Genomic DNA, 19,017 nt, shown 5'->3' on the forward strand with positions numbered 1-19,017 from the left:
TGCTCGGGATTGATCCAGAGAAAATTGTAGCACAGGAAGGGAGTTGTCCCCTAAAATTTGACACCCTGTTGGTCCAAAGAGTACAGTAAAGAAGAGAAGATTGGCACAAACATGGGGGTACATCAGTTGCTTATTTCTGCCCTTTCTTCAGTATCCACCCAGAAACCACTCTGGATCAAAGACCTACAGTATCAGCTCAGCAGCAAAAAGCAAGAATGAAAGAGCCACCTCATAGCTATGCACAATGGGGCCTAGACTCCTAGCAACTAAAGTTGATATCCATTCAGGTTGTACTGTTATGGTCATATCCATTTGCTTTGCTTTTGGTTCTTTAAGACCCATAGCTTAGAAAATGTTATTCTATATTTAAGTGAATAAAAGAATAAACTTTTGATCCCACTTGTCTGCTTTGTCTTTTTTTTTTGTCACCTGGGGTCCAAAGATAAGAGAAGGGAGGAATTATTTTACCAATCGATGCAGTCAATCTGGTGGAGCTGCAGACTGCACCTTCATCTCCACAATATTTATCAATAGCACCTGATGACCCCGACTCTCTTGGTTCACTGACCCAATGTCTTACTTGTATTTCTGAGTGGATGAGTAGTAATTTCTCAAACTAAATAAGGAGAAAACAGAAATTTTAAATACTGGAAAAATGGAAATAGTGACGGTATTAGAAATAAACCTGATCCATTAGGTTTTAAAGTCAAAATGGAGGTAAAGAATTTAGGGGTAATTATTGACTGACCTAAATTTTAAATTACATATTAATCAGATTAGCAAGACACCATATTTTCATTTAAGGAATATAGCAAAAGTTAGATCCCTCATAACTTTGCAAGATGCTGAAAAATTAATTCACACTTTTGTTTTTAGTTGACTAGATTACCATTAACGCACTCCTCTCAGAGCTATCCAAGAACAGACATCAATCAGTTGCGACTAGTGCAGAATGCAGCTGCCAGAATCTTAACTAGGAAAGAAAATCCGAGCACATCTCTCCAGTTCTGATGTCACTACAATGGTTATTTGTGCCATTTAGAATTGACTTAAAATACTGCTAATGGTTTACAAAGCCTTAAATAATTTCACTCTGTCCAATATTTTGAAATTCCTGTCCCCTTATGCTCTAAATTGTGTAATTCCAAGAGCTAAACTTTAAAGAAGTGGTGAGGCAGCCTTCTGCTGTTATCCACCTAAAATCTGGAATAGCTTACCAATAAAAATTTGCAGGCTAATACGGTGGAGCACTTTTAAAAAACTGCTAAAGACATGTTATATAAATAAATGTTGTTGTTTTTACTGTAGGTCCAGAGAGGCTGCAAGTTTTCTTGTTTTTCTGTTTGTTTGCATCATATGTTTTTTTTTTTTCATTTTTCATTTCTCTCTGTGCTACTCGTTCACCTTGTTTGGGACCTGCAACATTAGCACTTTCACTCTGGACAATTCCCTACTTGCTTATTCCTGAATGTAGTGCAGCACAGTATGAATATTCATTATAAGCAGCACTGCTCACAGAGGAATTTATGAAGTCCAGGTCATATTTGTCAGATCTTTTGTTCATCTTTATCTGAATCTATCATCCCCCATTCTTATATATGTTCACATTTACTTACTTAGTAGACAGTTTTATTCACAGTGACTTAAAACACCATAATCGAGTAAACATCAATCTGGGGGCTGTTTTGAAACAAGTGCTACAGGATAAGGTTACAGCATTGGTTTAGAGCTCTTCACTTGTGATGGTCAGACAGAATAAACACAAGACTAGCTACGCTTTATCAATTAGGAAGATATTCACAGAACAAGAGAGCCTTCAAACAATTTTAAACACGCTGAGGGAGTCAGCAGTTCAGATTGAGATAGGCAGCTTGTTCTACCAGCCAGGAGATAAAACAAGAAAGGAGTCTAGATTGAGATTTAGTGACACATGGAGATAGTGTCACTAGTGCACCTCCGTGGGTGAGAAGGAGCATGGGACCTCATGAGTGCCTCCATATGCATAAGTGACGATCCACTGAGTACTCTGCAGGCAAGCATTGAGGATTTGAACTTAACACATGCTGCTTCAGGGAGTCAATGTACTAATCTGAAAAGAAGAGTAACATGTGCCCATCTTGGCTGGTTGAATACGCAATATGCTGGTACTTCTTGAATCATCTGCAGTGGGCTTGGTAGCACTTACAGGTACCTCTGCCAGTAAGGTGTTGCAGTAGTCCAGATGTGACCGGACAAATGCCTGGACCAGAGGTTATGCTGTATAACCCATCAGATATGGCCTGACTTTAGGCAGACTGAATTTGCATGAATGAGAGGCAGTTGTAGTTTGGTCAGGGAAGAGTAACTGGTCATCAATTGTCACTTTCAGGTTTCACAGGATTTGGTAGATGTTAGTGCTAATGAGCCGAGCTTTATAAAAAAAACCCTAGTGTACACTGTACTACTGCCCTCAGTGTGCCCTTCACTGGTTGTGTGAGATCTGCTCTGTGATTTTTCTATTTATGTTGTTGTTGTTTCTGGCTCTTTCCATTCTGGATTATCCTGATCTGACCCTTTTGCACATCTGTTACTCTGTTTTATCTCAAAGTCCCAGTTAGTTTATTATATTTTTTTGTTTTAAGTTTTGAAGTGCATTAATGTACAGTATAAAAGGAACTGATTACCAGCAGTACACAAATTGAACTCAATTATGTAAAAGCCTTCCTTCTGCATGAAATATGTTTGCTTTTCTGTATAATTCTTTAATTAAGATTCTGATTTATTAATTACAGTACTTCTTTCTATATTTGGATAAAAAATGCCATTTTGTAACAGTTTTCTGCTTTGCAAAAAGAGTAAAAGCTACATAAAAATAAACAAGCCTGTTAAAACATTTTGATATTTAAACGTTAAAATCAAATTATTTTAAATTTTTACGTTTGGGTTAGCTGTTTTTGCAGACTTTATTAGGGAAGGTGATATATGAAACAAGCATGAATTTACCAGCAATCATCAGCCAGATAAATGTGCAGAATATCAGTCTAAAGCCAACTCGTGGTGTTCTGGTCTAGACCATGCAGGGATCTCCCTGAGCTAATCATCCAACAGAATCATTCAAAACTAAGCAGTCTGCTGCATGTTCAAGAACAAGTACACAAAAGTACAGGAAAGCAGGGTGAAGTAGTATGGACATGTGATGAGGAGAGACAATGAATATGTGGGCAAAAAAGTGATGGGAATGGAAGTGCAGGGGAAGAGAAAGTGAGGGAGGCCAAAGAGGAGGTGGATGGGAAAGTAAAAGAAGATGTGAATGAAAAGGACTTGACTAGGGAGGAGGAGCAGGACCGAGCTGCATGGAAAAGGTTGTTCAAGCACATTGACCCTACATACTATAGAAGTAGGAAAAGGTGAAGAGGAAGGAAATGTCTGCTGCCTAATGTTATCTGCGATAGACTTTGAAGAGACATTCCTGGTGTTCAGGTCCAAACCTTAAACAGAATTAACAGAGTATTCTGCACCAGGAACAGTGGACAGAAAGGAGGATCCAGTCTTGAAGGCTACACCATTCCACTGAGGGACACGGACTATGCAGTCCACAAGAACGATGTGCAGTTGATCAGCCAATCGCTCATGTTGATCCAGTGTAGCAGTATAGCCTGAGTGTCATAGGTACCCTCATAAATTTTGCAAACAAAAACAGTATTTTTCCCAGACAAAACCTTCTACTGCTTTTTTAATACATTGTAGAATAAGAAGAAGGATTCACTTATGTTTGCTCTAAAAAAGGTGGCATATAAAATTAGTTTTTCACTTTTCAGTAACTGAAATGCTTTGAAATATACAAAACAAATTACTTATTTTTTGGCATTTTGTACACTATATTGCTTAATTACTTAGTTATTATTACTTAATTATTAAACATTCAAAGCAGAGATAAGGACTGAATGAAGAACATCATTTTAAAAAATATAAAATTAGATTCAAGTATAAGAGGAATGACCAAAAGTAGTGGAATTGAAAGGGATATTCTAAGGTACTGATTTTATACAGGGTGAAAGTTTAGCACCTGTGAAATAACATATGAGATTTAAAAGATTCTAGCATTTGTTCTTTATAGTGTATCTTTTTGTTTCAGAACCAAGTCAAAATAAATTTTCAATTAAACTCAGACACAAGTGAGATGACATGGACGTTTTTATATTGTATGCTGTTGTTTAATATTGGTCACAATAGACTTCTGCTCTATCAGGAAGTTTTTATCTCATCCTGTATGAAAATATGAGATTTTTTTTTCTCAGTCAACACTACATGGGGGTAGATAAAATAAAAAATGTATTGGCTGGAGTATTCCTTTAAAAAGTTCAATATACAACCAGTGTCCCAGAAATATACTATAATGTCCAAGAAGGGAGAGGGTGACTGTAAACCTCTGCCTTGTGAACAAAAGGGCACCTTTCTCCTTTTTATTAAGCACATGTTTACAAAACACCCTATCCATAAGGCCTCCAGCACTGTGTGGGATCCATCCAATCTCTACTGAAATAAATCTCTTTTCCCCTCCTCTGTCCCTCAGAAGTTATCAGAGTCTGTGGACCAATACTGCCAGAATGAAACTACACCTTCTTCCCAAAAGCAGTCAGGCTCCTGAATACAATGTCACCCTTGGTCTGTCCCTATGTGTGTGTCCCCTTATCAGAGGCTATTTATTATCTAATTGCTCATCTGCTCAACATTCCTTTGCCAATATGATGTTGATTTGTATTGTTGTTGTTCTTTGTTCTACATTCTTTATGTAAAATTACCCACCGTTTTGTATTGTTATATTGTCAAATTTATTGTCTAAATATTGCTCTGTAGCCCTGGGAGATATAATTTCCTACCAATTTATAATGTGCTAAGGTATGTGTATAGAGGGCATACAAGTAAAGCCCACTTAAGTTGATTTGACTTGACTTGATGTACACCAGAATGAATGAACTAAATATGTACACAGCTCTGTGTTTTTTTAATTTGGAAAGTGCGATTTAAAAAAAAAAGATTGAAGAAATAAATTTGTGCATTTTTTAAATTGCACCAATGTCAGATCTGATACTGGGCTGAAGAATGTTGTTGAAAAGCATTTTCAATTGGAAAGACTATTGTGTAATTCATCAGCCCAGAGTCTATTGCAGGGCTCACTTGATCCATACACACTTAAGTAGATAGATAGATAGATAGATAGATAGATAGATAGATAGATAGATAGATAGATAGATAGATAGATAGATAGATAGATAGATAGATAGATACTTTATTAATCCACAAGGGGAAATTCACATACTCCAGCAGCAGCACATTGATAAAAACAATATTAATTAAAGAGTGATAAAAACACAGTGCAAGGTGGAAAGTGTGAGGCAGGTATAACAGTCAATAACATTGTATAATGTTACCATTTAACCCCCAACCTCCCTATCCCAACCCCCGGTGGAATTGAAGAGTCGCATAGTGTGGGGGATAAGCAATCTCCTCAGTCTGTCAGTGGAGCAGGACAGTGATAGCAGTCTGTCGCTGAAGTTGCTCCTCTATCTGGAGATGATACTGCTTAGTGGATGGAGTGGATTCTCCATGATTGACAGGAGCCTGCTCGGCACCCGTCGCTCCGCCACAGATGTCAAACTGTCCAGCTCCATGCCTACAATAGAGCCTGCCTTTCTCACCAGTCTGTCCAGGCGTGAGGCGTCCCTCTTCTTTATGCTGCCTCCCCAGCACACCACCGTGTAGAAGAGGGTGCTCGCCACAACCGTTTGATAGAACATCTGCAGCATCTTATTGCAGATGTTGAAGGACGCCAGCCTTCTAAGGAAGTATAGTCGGCTCTGTCCTCTCTTGCACAGAGCATCAGTATTGGCAGTCCAGTCCAGTTTATCATCCAGCTGCACTCCCAGGTATTTATAGGTCTGTACCCTCTGGACACAGTCACCTCTGATAATCACGGGTCCATGAGGGGCCTGGGTCTCCTAAAATCCACCACCAGCTCCTTGGTTTTGCTGGTGTTCAGGTGTAGGTGGTTTGAGTCGCACCATTTAACAAAGTCCTTGATTAGGTTCCTATACTCCTCCTCCTGTCCACTTCTGATGCAGCCCACAATAGCAGTGTCATCAGCGAACATTTGCACGTGGCAGGACTCCGAGTTGTATTGGAAGTCCGATATATATAGGCTGAACAGGACCGGAGTACACAGTCTGCTTTACGCAATCATGATATGTCAAGGATTTATGATTAAATTACTGGGTCAAGTTCATATATGAATGAATGTTTTGGTCAGTATGCTGAGACTACTCAATATTTAAAATTATGACCTAGTATGACTTCAAAAATATACCAAAGTCAAGAAATTATCAGGTTAAAGTCTTTATTTTATATTTATTAGATTATTTTATTTACATATGTATTACTAATAGAATACACTTAATATAGTTTAAGAAAGTTGAGACAGACACTAACATAAGCACCTCTGCTAGGAGATGTGTTTGTGGATGACCAATAAAGAAGACAGTCTTAATAGATAGGACGAAAAGGCAGATATGTCTGCTAGATGAGATAAGCGGCTGAAAAGTCTGCCTGTCAGGCTAACCTTCCTTTGCTCCTTAACCTGAAAAGCTTTTTGCTATGTGGAAACATCCAGTGCCAAATCAGCACTGTTGTCTTCAGGATCACCAGGGAGAGTGGTATGTGGCATATGGGATCATTCTTTCTATTATTAATATTATTTTTATTATTAATAATTGTTCTAATATTTAATTTTATTATTATTTAATATTGAGGTGCAACACAGAATCCAGGCAGATTGAAACAATTGGAAACAGCTGTCTCTTGTGTTATATGATAACACGGCCCCTTGAAGTGGACCTAAGAGAGAAAGCTTGAAGTAGCTGAGATGAAGATGTTGAGGTGGATGTGTGGAGTGGCAAAAATGGATAAGATCAAAAATGAAAGGATAACTAAAACAGCAAAAGTTGTGGAAACCTCAGAGAAGACTCAAGAGTAAAGGATGTAATAGTATGGCCATCTTATGAAAAGGGGCAACAACTATGTAGGCAAGATGGTCAGGAGATGTTGAGGGATGGAGAAGAAGGGGAATGACCAAAGCAGAGGTGGATGGATTGTATAAGTAATGATCTGTGGGAGAAAGGATTAAATGGGAACGAGTATGAAGATTGTAGAGTGTATAGAAGTCTAGCCAAAAATAGGGACCCCATATTAAAATGGGAAAAGGTAAGGAAGAAGAAGAAGTAAAAGAATTATTATTGCTTTACTCTTGCATAATGTTCAATACAAGTGTGGAAGAGAAGGCCACTCTGAGATGAATTTAAAATATGTTTTGAACAGACTAGATAAAGTACTGTGCAGGTTTTTCAATTGACCTTTAGGTATCTTTTTGAGGATTTCCTTCAGCTATTCAATAACAATGCTTTATTTATAATGATTAGTAAGGCAATTAGGTAAAGGGTCTCAAAGTGGGCATACAAATATAGATGTAACTTCATATTTTAAATTGAACACAATGTGTCCACTGCAGGTCACCCTCTTTCTTTGATTCTGGTCAGCAACCTCACACTGACCTGATCTCATGTGAAACAGAAAACTAAAGATTTAAATGGCTAAACTAAGAGAGCAGAAATTTAATCTACAAAACTTTTGGTCACTTTTATTGAACAAGGTGAGGAAGTTTGATATTCAGGAAGCCTCCAGGCTACACATAGATGAATAACCAATTTACTGATGCTTTCCAAAGTGTTATTAAGAATAACAGAAGCCTTTGTTAAGGTCTTAGTACATAATAGTATGCAACTGATAGAGTATGGAGTACTGAACTAAAGTATTATTTGGAAAAGTTTGTAAAAGTTATGTGAGGAGGAGTATGCTATAAGGCTAATTAAGATTAAGCAACTGAGGACAGGGGGTACAGAGGTGAGAAGTGTGGAATGTTCCAAAATAAGAGGGGGCCTAATGTATTAATGGTGAGTATGCACAAAAATATTGCATACGCCACGCACATTTTCATGAGCGTCTCACTCCTTGGGAACACACTTTTCTGTTTGGTTTTGCAAACTGGCAGTACCCAGCGTCTAAGCAGTACTATTGTTTCTATTTTATTTCCCTTCCTTTTTCAAATTTGCATCCATGACGCAGGCGTTATCAAATATACCAAAATTAATTGCATATCATTTTCAAATTTTATTCATTTGATTGTAATCATTCTGTAACAATATAATGGTACATGGAATGGCCAAACTATTCCAACTACCATTGCAAATGGAAGAATTAGAAGAGAGTGCGTATTTACAGATGATGATGACTGGCTTCTAATGCAATTTCGATTTCCAAGAACTATCCTCTTGGAGTTGAGTGCTGAATTGGCACCGGCTTTACAAAGTCAGACATTGAAGTATTGTGCTTTACTTGGTCGTTTGCAAGTTCTGTCCACTTTCGAGTTTTTTGCCACAGGAGCTTTTAAACATGAACTTGCTGACCAATTGTGTATTTCACAAACATGATGAACCTGACCCTGACTCACCAAATGATCTGCCAATTCGGACAGCATTATAACTTTGTATGAATGTAATTATCAGAATGTAAACACAGGTAATCAGATGCAGCATTTATTTTTTAACCAATTCATTTAATTTGTGGTCAATATCATATTGTAAACATTTATATTTCTTAATTCATTGTCCACATGTTTTACAGCATCCACTGTTGCCTTTTGTGACTCCAGAACAGCGTCTGTCAGCACATGACCACATTGTCACCCAGCAGTTTCCAATGCAGAGGTGTGTGTGTAACCAGTGCCTATAAATGTTGTGGGCACAGTAGCACCATCACCGCATGGATTTGTGTCTTCGGCAGCATTTGTAATATTGTCTGAAACACAATAAACAGACGGTGGACTGCAACTCTCATTTTCGTGTCACTTTGATAGCTGACCACTTCTTTTTTATTTCGGGCACTATGTGACTTTCTGAACTTCAACTTTTGAGTGTCTCTGCAATGCTGTATCACTCTATTAATCTCCTTTTGTTGCTTATACTGCTGCTTAAGCCAACAAATAGTATGTTTTTCCTTGCCTCCACTTCACATTCACAGAAATATTTTTTACACCTGCTTTTGCCAATGTCTTTTAACAAAATACTGAACGGAAGGGCTATTTATATTGAATTTCCATATTAAAATATGCAAAATTGTAGGAGAAGTCGTGGTGTGGCTGTAGGCACGTGCACATGCATTTAATTTCACATTCATTGGGGTTTATAAAGGGGAAGTGCATGGAACTTGACATAGGCACAGTTTTATGCATCTTGATTTTTTTAGGCAAACTTACATTTCCAGTTTTGTCCGTTTTAGTGTGAATTCTATGCAAAGCATTATACATGAGGCCATTGAGTAGAGGCCATAGATGTTGTGCTAAGGAAAAACATAGTAAGTAGTATGTGGGGCAAAATACAGAGGATGATTGAGTGAGGAGGTACACCACAATGGATATGGAGAGGATAAGGCAGAAGAAGGTGTGGTGGAGGTGATGTCAGATGATATGAAAAAAAATGGGTGTTAAATTTAAGGATACCCAGGACTATGGAGAGTGAAGGAAAAAAGATATTTTAAGCAACTGGCTAAACATGGGAAAGGGCTGTTAAACAGATAGCACTTTAACTGCTACAGTGAAAATGGGTAAATTTGTTTCTGACACCAATTTAAAATAAAGGTTAAATGTTGCACAACTTGTTACGATCAAATGTCTTAGTTTTAATTTGTACTTCATAGTGATGAGATTCTAATCAATGAGAGATATTCAGATGGTTGTGGTTCTACATATATAAATTATTTTCGTGAAAAATATGTTATCCAAAATATGGCTAATAAGAAAAAAATTCTTGAAACTGGAAAATTGTATTCTGTGATGCCACACTGATTTATCATTCTCATTTCACTTCTCTCTGTTTACATGTGTTTCCCATAAATATGCTGATATTTGCCACTGCAGCCCAAGGATGGTTTACGAGATAGCTCATATTTAGCAACCAAAATATATATATATATATATATATATATATATATTCTTTCAGTACTGGACATTATTTGTCCTGAATAATGCCATTAGGTCTTTTTAATATAATACTGTAATACATGGACTGAAAGCAAAACATTTAATTTTGTAGCGATTGTCTGACTTAATTCACAATATGGAAAGCAGTTAAAAGCGTTAGTTCTTGAATATTGAACATGCTTGTTTTATGACTGAGTGCACAAAAATAGCAAAATAATGTTAGACCTCATAAATACCCATAAGCCAGGTCATTGCCTACCCTAGCCTTCCCAGAAATAGGCCTTTTTTTTCAATTACTTTACATGTCCCAAGATATCTCAAAGTGCCTCCCAAAAGAAATCATAATTGTAAAAGCCTTCAGGAACAGTCCACAAAATAATTCTATCAATAAAAAGGCATTAAAATAAATCAAAAAAGACCAAAAGGCAACAAAAGATTAACTAGAAAAGTAGTATAAGGTGAACAAATCCCAGTGCATAATCTAATAAGAAGGATCGAAGAACACAATGACAAAATCTACAAAATTACAAATATTAAAAGAAAATGCAAACACCTCCAGAAACTCAATGAACCACCGCTGAGATCCTCTTCCCTTCCTCAATATACAGCCACAAGGAGGTCTCAGAAGCAGTGACAGCTCTGCCTCTTGAGGTACCACTCACATAATATAAGGAATACAAGAAAACTTGTGCACAATACACAAATATTAAATAACAGAATGATAATAAAAAATGCATAATTACAATAAACAAATGAAAAATAATAATTTAAAATGAATAAAGAAGGCATAAAAAAGGGAAGTAAAAATAAGCCAGGGAACAAACCCTGGCTGTAACATAGCAACTAATGTTTGACAGCAACTTGAAGTCACCACCTTTACAGCAGTGTGTACAAATGTTTAAATTTGGTGAAATAATGTCTAATAATACAAAGTAACAGTACAAATTTCATATACTGTATATGCATCATTCTTTATTAAATATCAAGACATGCACCCACCATGGATGAGGTGCCAGTCACTGAGAGCAGTGTGCTCAAAATGAACTTACGATGACAAAAAGTGTCTCGACCGTGACTAAATCTCCAACAGAAATTGTATATAATTTGTAATATTTTAGTAAATATTGACACTGATTAAAATCCAAAAATTTGTGTTTATGAATGCAGCCTCTGAATTAACCATTGGTTACCATAGTATATGATCAGCTTCTTACATGCATAACGATGAATTTTGGTAATTTACCGGTTGCTAGGCAACACTTTATTTTTAGATGTTTCTTATTACACTCTCTTCAAAATTATTAATTCAATATCAGGTAGAGTATGAAGGTCATGGGGGACTGTTGTGTTTTTTAAAACAGTGATTGCTGAATATTACTTTCAGGTAAAATAGAAGTATTTTTAAGTGTTGAAATGAGATATTATTTCCTCTGCCACTTACTTAATTATGAAGGCAAAGACCTTCTTCAAAAAAATAACAAAAGAAACCACAAAAGATCATACTCAAACACTGACAAGAGCAGATTTATGTTCACTGTAGGACATACAAGTACCAACATTTGCTCTCACTGGTCAGTTAAGTGAACACATATATCTTTGTGGAGTCTTTCCTATGTCTGTTTGTTTGTGTGATGTGCTCTGATCTGGGAAGCACTTCCAACTTCTAGAAAGTTTCAGTTACAACAGCATCATGACAGGACAAAACTTTGCATGACTTTCAGGAGGCTGTTCACAGGGGATTTCATTTCATAAATACACCGTCATCATCTGCGTCTGTGAAACTGGAGTATGTCGTGACTGTATCATTTTTTACTTTGTGCTTAGTGTTTTGTTGGAATTCTTTTGTATCTGTAAAATTAATAATTTTATCATGTACTACTATAAATATGCAAACAAATCTATCATAAATTTTGTTAAAAGTTAACAGTTTACTAAAGAACTGTGGAGGTACACACTTTGTCTGGGGGATGCCAGGCATCTTTGTCTTAGTAGCCAGCCTCACACATGTGATTTGCATGCGCAATGATCATTCTATCTCATGATTCATGCAACTGTTTGCACCTAATTTAGTGCAATAAACTTAGAATGTTGTATAATCATGGGCCCAAAACATATTTGCGGAATACGATTGATTCGATCTTCTTACAGAAACATGAAATTAAAAAAAAAAGAGTGTAATTTTTACCTTTGCAACTTTTCTCTAGCATTGCACCAAGACTGCTGTAAACCCCCCCACACCACTCCCCCTTTCCTCCCACACCCCCTGCACCTATGTCAGTATGTATGTATATGTTGTATATCATTGGTCACTATTTGTTTCTATTACGTCATAAAGTTTTTTCTCTCCATTCTGCATGAAAACACATTAATAATGTTTCTCTGCCATTACTACAAAGTACATGGGTTAAATAAAATATTAAAAAAATATCATTTTGGGGTGGATTATTCTTTTATAGTGTATCCAGTTTGGTCCAGCAGCTTTATTCAATTCTTTATTAATTTGTAACATACATAGTTATACAGGACAACATGTGACAAGGACGAACTTTTAGCTAAAAGGTGTAATCCAGCACAATAATGAAACTGTTATCTAAATTAGTTAAGAAAAAAATGCCATAGGTGCCTGTGGTCTTTGATGAGATTACATTTTGGTTACTACAAAAGCTTGTATGTGTTGAAAATGGTTTCCTCCCATCAGCCCCAATGCACTTCTGTTTCCTCATGGGAATTGTAAACCCCGCGTTAAGCATTGGTTTTTGGGTTCTCCACCCCTCCTAATATAACCCCTAATACTATACATACCTTACATTTTAAGTTGGACCAAAGGCAAAATACATACACATCAGTTTGGTCGTGTTTGTGTGATTGGCAAATAAATAAACTCACAGACATCCAAGCAACTTGTCAGAGGGCAACATTGTTGTGTTGGAAGCGAACGTACACTGGGTGTTTTTTTTTTTTTTCTGCAGCAATGAAACATGTAAATATGAAATGTAAAAGCCAGTTGATAAAGGATTTACTGGGACTGGGGTGATAAGTGGAAAGGCAAATTTCCTGAGTAATTTTGTTACAGGTTATTGTTTCTGTCTATGTACAGGACATAGATATTTACCTGCTTTGATTCTGTTGTTTAAACAATGAAAATATGTTTACACTACTGCTGATCAAAGCAAATTGGTACAGTATAACCTCGATTATCCGTCATTCAGTTAACCTTCAGTCTCTATTAACCGTTACGGCCAAAAAAAAACAATTCCACATGCCAGCGCCTACGCATTACTGTACTACTACTACTGCATACACCTAGTACATAGTGTATTTCCCTAGCACCACAGTGTCAGTTTCGTACCATCAGTATTACTACCGTTTCGTAACTTTTCTCTTTTGTTATAATTAATCTACTATACATTGTTATGACCAATAAATGTATTCGTGTTGTGTTAGAATTGTCACTGATGGAAATATTATTTTGTATTAATGTTAATGTTCTTCTGTCTCGTAATTTTCATTTTATATTCTGTTACATTATATTTTGTTAATATATTGTGACGTGCAGGCAGCTTGTGATGCGCTGTGCTGGAGCAGACGGGTGGAATGAATGCTGTAAGTGAGTGGACTGGGTGAAGGGCTTCTGCTCTGTAAGGGGAGGACACGCATCTTAGGAGAAGAGTGACAGGAGAAAAACGAAGGTGCGGTGGAAGGAAGTTTTGAATAGAGAATCAGGAGACAATAAAGCAATATAGAGAAAGAAGGAATGTGAATGGCAGGAGAACAACTGATTGGTAGGGAAAGCTTTCTTTTATTGTTTTGTAGGTGTGCTCTGTAACCCAGATAAAGGCATATAAGACAGGGCACCAAACAAAGACTCCAAGTAAAACATAGAAAACTCCAGTACCTCTGAGTTGTATTTGCTTATTATGTTGGTCGTTACAATATTATATGAATTAATTAATTTTGTTAAAACTATATTATATTTTGTTAATATAGTTTTGTTTTGTAAATAAATACGACTTTTTTAAACTAATCTACTGTATATCATTTTTAAAGTAGCTCTTCTGTTATCCGTCTTTTCTCTTATCCGTCACAGCCTGCATCCCGACCCCTGACGGATAATCAAGGTTTTACTGTATGTACTATTGTTTGAATAAATTCGTCATGATAATCTGGACAAGGACTGAAGCACATACATACTTCTGGGCAGTTGGTGGTGCAGAGAGAGACAGTCCACTCAGAATGCTGTCAAGACCTCTCACACAAAGCACAGGGGCTCGCAGGTAGAAGAAGGTACGTGGCTGGTAAGACATGAAGTGCATGGATGACGACACCTACCTCCAGGGAGGAAGAGACAGTTCCACCAGAGAGATGCCAGATCCAACGAGAGGGAGAAGACTCATGAGAGGACCATGTAAAGCCAGCGGTCAAGAAGGAAGACTTCTGTTGGGAAACAAACATTTCAGCAAACAGAGTGTTTCAGTGGGACAGTTGGAAGACAAATTGTTGTGTTAACACAGCATGCATCTTGGACTTTGCATCAGCAAAGGTTGTATCCTCTACTGGTATGTTTTAACAGACTTTAGAGTGTGGACTGTGTGCTTTTCTTTTTGAAAAGGGTTTCGCTCCTGATATTTTTGTATTCTGATGTAATTTTTTTCTTTTTGGTAGATTTTATATATGTCTGGTGTAATACAAGTTGCTGTTGTTTTTCTTGATTTTGCTGCTGTGTCTTCCATTGTGTGTTTACTCACCACCCATTTTAAAGAAACCTGTGTGCTATTATTTGTAAATCTCAAGAGTTCCCAGGCTCTTAATAAAATTGTGTGGTGTAGTTGGATATTTTAACAGTGTCTAGGTTAGATTATCTATAAGTGTGATCAGACACCCACATCACAAACTTATGATTTTATTATATAGGTGTTAATAATATATTAATATCAGACAGGCACCCACTTTGGACAAGTGCCATCTTAAAAAGTCTCCTTTAAGAACCTGATGGCTTTGCTTTAAACCTTAAATGTGTAAGGTTATATTTCCCTTTAACATCTCAATGATGTGCAGTCTATGGTAGCTGACAATGCGCTGTGAGTGTTTGTGAGTGTGCATTTGTATCCAGTGTCCCACCCACAGGTAGTTCCCACCATATGCCTGATGCTGCCAAGATTTGCACTGGCTTCTTATGATCCTGAGCTGGATAACATGACACAACATTCTCTAAACTGCTGACTCCAGTTCAAGGCTAAGGGCTGATCTGGATAAAGCACTAAGAAATTGGTTTGGATGCCTGTATATATTTTGATATATAGTGGATTCACAGAGTATTCAGAACCCTTCACTTTTTTCACTGTTTGTTACATTGTAGCCTTATGCTAAAATCATTTGAATTAATTTTCCCCCAACTTCAAGCAACACTCAGAACCCAAAAGTGACAAAGCAAAAACTGGATGTTAGACTTTTTTGCAAATGCATCCACGATAAAAAGCTGAAATATCACATTGACACAAATATTCAGACACTTTGCTATGACACTTGAAATTTGGCACAGGTGCAACTCAGTCTATTGATCATCACTGAGATGTTTCTACACCTTGTTTGGAGTTAATCTGTGGTCAATTTAATTTTTGGACATGATTAAGAAGGACACACACCTGTGTATAGAAGGTCCCCGAGCTGACAATGCATGTTACAGCTAAAAAGCAGGCCATGAGGACAAAGAAATTGGCTGCAGAGTTTAGAGACAGGATTGTGTCAAGGCACAGATCTGGGGAAGAATACAAAAAAACTCCACAACCTTGAAGGTTACCAAGTGCACAGTAGCCTCCATAATTCTTAAATGGAAATGGTTTGGAACAACCACAGCTCTTCCTAGAGCTGATAATCTAGCCAAACTGAGTAATTAAAAGAAAATGGCCGTTACGAGAGAGCTGAACAAGAACCCAATCGTCACTCTGGTTGAACTCCAGATAACCTGTGTGGAGATGGGAGAAACCTTCAGAAGGACAACCATCACTGTAAAACTCTGCTGATCTGGGCTTTATGGCAGAATGGCCAGACAGAAGCCTCTTCTCAGCAAATACACATGGAAACCTTCATGGGATTTGTGAAAAGACACCTAAAGAACTCTCAGACTGTGAGAAAAACAAATTCTATGGTTTGATGAAGCCAAGATTGTCAATGCACACCAATCCAATAGTGAGGCATGTTGGTGGCAGCAAAATGCTGTGGGATTGTTTGTCAGCAGCATGGACCGGGTAACTGAACAGGTTTGAAAGAAAGCTGAAAGAAGCAAAGTACAGACGTATCCTTAATAGAAATCTGCTACAGTGCTCTTGGGACCTCAGACAGGTTCACATTCCAACAGCACGATGACTTTAAGCACAAAACAAGGAAAACACAGGAGTGGCTTAGGGACAACTCTAGTAATGTCCCTTAATTGCCAGGTCAGAAACCAGACTTGAACCCATTTGAACATCTGTTGAGAGGCCTGAAAATAGCTGTCCACCAATAGTCTCCATCCAACCTGACTGAGCTTGAGATGATCTGCAGAGAAGAAAGGTATGAAAATCCCAAAATCCAGATGTGCAAAGCTTTTCATTTCATACCCAAGAAGACACCAGAATGTAATTTGTGCCAAAGGAGCTTCAACTAAATACTCGCTTTTTATTTTTAATAATATTGCAAACATTTCTAAAATCCTTTATTTCATTTTGTCATTCTGGGATATCGAGTGTTGATAGATAAAGGAAAAAAATGAATTTAAATGATTTTAGCACATTTAAGGCTAACAAAATGTCAAAAAAGTGAAAGGGTCTGAATACTTTCTGAATCCATGGTACGTTAGTTTTGCATTTTATTGTTTCTCCATCCATCCCTCAAACTATTTTCAAGCCCATTTAATCCAGGGGTCACTAAGAGTCCGCAGCATTGGACACAAGGCAAAAACCCAAGCATGAATGGGACTCCAATTTGAATGTTTTCCTTCTTACTGTTCATCTCCATACTGATTTACATTTGACCACCTGAGCAGTGCTCTGTGCCAGCCTGCTGTGAAAGGCTCTATCAGAAAATTAATACAACTGAATTATTTATTTTGCAGTGTATGAGAAATGAAGCCAGCTAAACAGGGTAGAAGATGGGAAAAAATGTGTCTCATTTCAAAGGTCTAGCCATCTTGTTATATATATTGTTATTTTTTTTTCTTTTTGGACCCTATGACTGAGGCAAGTTTCTTTTGCTTCAGTATATTAAAATTCTTCTTGCCAGCAGAAGGGTAGGGGGCTTCACAAGGTATAAATTGAACAAGACACTTCCAGAGAATAAAGCCTAAGTGCCACTGTTTCTCAGGTGAAAGTGTAGAATTTGCTGCTGGGTAATATAACAAAGGCCTCTTTAGATTTGCTGAAAGAAGGACGCTGGATTTCCAGGCATTAATAGTTGAGAAAATTTAAAGCCATTTATCACCACCTGCTTGTTTTGCTGTTTTTTTTTCTCTTTCCCAATAGCAATCAAAGAGCTTATTCTGGACCAAAGTCAGATGTCCTGACTAGCAGCGATAAGCAGACCTGCAGCGCTGTCATCTCACACAGGTTCACTGATTGCTCAGAATGATTTTAAAGAGAGCTTTACAAAAAGGCCATTTTCTCCATTAAAGACTGGACTTTAAAGCTATTTAGATTTTGCTTGTATTTATTTTTGAAAGACACAGTGTAAAGAATTTTCTTCTTTAAGTTATCTCCAATTACATAAGCCGGAAAACTTGATATACTCTATGCATTATTGTAAAAGAGTACAAAAGCTGCTGCTTGGAAATACTTGCATTGTTCAAGATCCCATTTACTTTCCAATGTAAAACTCTTTCTTCCAGGTAGTTATTTTCCCAAGGGTGGTGTGGCCTCAACTTTCTCTAAAACCAGAAAGAGCATAATAAAGAGCTTGCTTTCAAAAACTGATTTACAGAATATTCTGAAGTGAGAATTTTTATAGTGTTTCAGGCCGATTTCTCTGAAAATCCAATACTCAAGGCTAAGGGATGAATTGTAGCAAAGGGGTTAGTCCTGCTGAATCACAACGCACATCTGGTTGGTCTCTGTGTGGAGGCTGCATATTTTTCCTGTGGGTCTTATGTCAGAGTACTAAGGATTTGTGTGCCACATTGTTACTTGTAAACTGACCCTCTGTAAGTGTGAAAGTATACCTAAGCGTGTCCTAGAGTGGATTGTCACGCTACCCACAATATATGTTAGGTTGGTTGTCAGTTGTCTGTGGGGTAGGTTAGCCCTCTTGCCCCAATTTCTTTGCTTATTTTTTCCCTCTTATTTCTTTTCAGTGAATTAGCATTCAACAGGCTTGTGTTCAAGTCACAATGAGTATGTGGCTACTCCTCACTGTTTGTTTTAATTGTTGCCATATAGTGATGAGTGAACCCTGCTGAATTCACTAAGCCTTGAGTTCAGTGAAATTTCAGAAATGTTCAGGAATGTTCAGCGAGATGCATTGAAATCAGCTTGGGAGGAGAAACGGAACTAGATTGGGGTGGATTGTAATTGTTTATCAAGTGTTCCTGATGACTTGGGAAATGTCTGCCAACTATGCTGCACTGATTCTTTTAGGCAAAAATCTTACCTGAGCTGTGAGGCAGACATTCTCATTGCACCACTACGCCTCCCTTAGATACAATCAATAATATAAATATCAAAACAGTAAAATTTCTTGCAGACAGTGGCAGAAAGGAAGCATAAATGCACTACGGATTGCATTGCCACAGATTCGATAGCAGGTAATAACTCTCAAACCAAAAGGTTCAGTTTGTTTTCCTCCTAACACCTTTGCTTATTCATTGCCACTGCTACCAAATAAGTGCAACACCAAAGTATGTGGATTCTGCACTCCTTCCTGTATGCATCAACTGCCAGCACACTGGGTAATACTATAAAAGGGGTAGACTTAGGATTACACAT

The sequence above is a fragment of the Erpetoichthys calabaricus genome, chromosome 11, assembly GCF_900747795.2.
Source record: "Erpetoichthys calabaricus chromosome 11, fErpCal1.3, whole genome shotgun sequence".
Lineage (NCBI taxonomy): Eukaryota > Metazoa > Chordata > Cladistia > Polypteriformes > Polypteridae > Erpetoichthys > Erpetoichthys calabaricus.